The sequence below is a fragment of the Clavelina lepadiformis genome, unplaced genomic scaffold (genome assembly GCF_947623445.1).
Source record: "Clavelina lepadiformis unplaced genomic scaffold, kaClaLepa1.1 scaffold_186, whole genome shotgun sequence".
In the NCBI taxonomy this organism is placed as follows: Eukaryota; Metazoa; Chordata; class Ascidiacea; order Aplousobranchia; family Clavelinidae; genus Clavelina; species Clavelina lepadiformis.
In genome coordinates, this window is record NW_027508275.1 from 30,001 (window position 1) to 32,500 (window position 2,500).

The 2,500-nt window shown below is 51.4% G+C and overlaps 1 non-coding gene across 1 annotated transcript in view; it reads left to right on the forward strand.

Moving 5' to 3' along the window:
• The first annotated feature begins 1,064 nt into the window (after positions 1–1,064).
• LOC143472769 (small subunit ribosomal RNA) overlaps positions 1,065–2,500 on the forward strand; it is a 1,810-nt gene continuing 374 nt past the window's right edge. Inside the window, exon 1 of the ribosomal RNA XR_013120077.1 lies at positions 1,065–2,500. This exon is cut by the window's right edge and continues 374 nt beyond it. This is a non-coding gene — a ribosomal RNA (small subunit ribosomal RNA).

Here is a 2,500-nt window from a genome sequence, read left to right on the forward strand (position 1 = left end):
CGATTATTTGATGATTTTGTTGTATGACATATATTGTTATGATTATATCGATTAAAATTGTGCACTTTGACACTGTATGGCATTAGATTAATTTTATAGACTTTTGACTTCGAAATTTTTTCAAGTCGATTCACACCAAAAAAATGTTAAGTCCAAACGCCCAGGTCGCGCGGATAGCCCTCACCCGCCGCGGATTTTCCCAAGTCGGAAGAGCTTTAGCCGCGAGTCGGTGTTTGGACTTTAACTTTTTGTTGGTGTGATGAGACTTGAACATTTTTTAGAGTCCAAACGACCAGGTCGCGCGCATAGCTTTCACCTGGCGCGGATTTTCCGAACTCGGGAGAGCATCACGCGCGGGTCGGTGTTTTGGACTCTGAAAATTTTTCCCATCCACTCCAAAAAATGTTAGAGTCCAAACGCCCAGGCCGCGCATATTCTCTTGACCGAGCGCGGATTTTTCGACCTCGGAAAAGTTTTTGCCGCGGGTCGATGTTTGGACTCTGAAATTTTTTCAAGTCTCGACAAAAAGTTAAAGTCCAAACGTTGGGAAATATTTTCAGAGTCCAAACGTTCGAGTTGCGCGCAGTGCCCGGCCGGGGCGCGGTTCGGCGGCCACGGCAAGCGGCCACGCACCTTCCCAAACTCCAAATCCGGCCGCGAGGTCGCGCGATCCCGAGGCCGTTCTGGGGTACCATGGCGATGCAGGATTCTGTGACTACTATGAGGGAGCAGGCAGTCGTGTGAGCGAATGCGCGCGCGAGTGCGAATCGAAGCAGAATCGATCTCGGTTGGCGTCGGGCACGATGGGCAGATGTAATGCTGTTCGCGCGGTCGCCCATGCTTAGCCGGGGTTTTGAGCGGTCTGTCGGATCCAGTGGCAAGCTATCGGCGTGCCTCGGCGCGAGTATTGCACTCGAATCGCCGGGCAGCGTCCGGAATCGACGGTTTTCGGAGCTCGTGCAAGCCGCGAGCGTAGTGTTTGAGTAGCGATGTACACGGAGAACGTGTGAAAAGAAACGCGGGGCGCCCGTCGTCCCGCAGCAGCCTCGTTTGCTGCGAATAGCTACCTGGTTGATCCTGCCAGTAGTCATATGCTTGTCTCAAAGATTAAGCCATGCAAGTGTAAGTACGAGCTCTCGTACAGTGAAACTGCGAATGGCTCATTAAATCAGTTATGGTTCATTTGATCGTACGTGTTACTTGGATAACTGTGGTAATTCTAGAGCTAATACATGCGAAAAGCGCCGACTCACGGAGGCGTGCATTTATCAGACCAAAAACCGACCGGGCCTCGGCCCGTGCTCGTTGGTGACTCTGGATAACTTTGCGGATCGCACGGTCTTGCACCGGCGACAAATCATTCAAGTGTCTGCCCTATCAACTTTCGTCGGTACGGTATCTGCCTACCGAGGTTCTTACGGGTGACGGGGAATCAGGGTTCGATTCGGAGAGGGAGCCTGAGAAACGGCTACCACTTCCAAGGAAGGCAGCAGGCGCGCAAATTACCCCATTCCCGACGCGGGGAGGTAGTGACGAAAAATAACAATGCAGGACTCTAACGAGGCCCTGTAATTGGAATGAGTACACTCTAAAACTTTTAACGAGTATCCATTGGAGGGCAAGTCTGGTGCCAGCAGCCGCGGTAATTCCAGCTCCAAAAGTGTATATTTAAGTTGTTGCGGTTAAAAAGCTCGTAGTTGGATTTTGGGCTCGGGCCGTCGGTCCGTCGCAAGGCGTGTACTGGCGTGCCCGGCCTCACCTTCGGTTCACCGTCGGTGCTCTTGACTGAGTGTTGGCGGCGGCCGGAACGTTTACTTTGAAAAAATTAGAGTGTTCAAAGCAGGCGGTTCGCCTGAATAATGGTGCATGGAATAATGGAATAGGACCTCGGTTCTATTTTGTTGGTTTTCGGAGCGCGAGGTAATGATTAAGAGGGACGGACGGGGGCATTCGTACTGTGCCGCTAGAGGTGAAATTCTTGGATCGGCGCAAGACGAACAACTGCGAAAGCATTTGCCAAGAATGTTTTCTTTAATCAAGAGCGAAAGTCAGAGGTTCGAAGACGATCAGATACCGTCCTAGTTCTGACTATAAACGATGCCAACTAGCGATCGGGGGGCGTTACTTTGACGACCTCTCCGGCAGCTTTCGGGAAACCAAAGTCTTTGGGTTCCGGGGGAAGTATGGTTGCAAAGCTGAAACTTAAAGGAATTGACGGAAGGGCACCACCAGGAGTGGAGCCTGCGGCTTAATTTGACTCAACACGGGAAATCTCACCCGGCCCGGACACAGTGAGGATTGACAGATTGAGAGCTCTTTCTTGATTCTGTGGGTGGTGGTGCATGGCCGTTCTTAGTTGGTGGAGCGATTTGTCTGGTTAATTCCGATAACGAACGAGACTCTGGCTTGCTAAATAGTTACGCGACCTTCCCGGTCGGCGTCTAACTTCTTAGAGGGACTAGTGGCGTTCAGCCACACGAGATTGAGCAATAACAGGTCT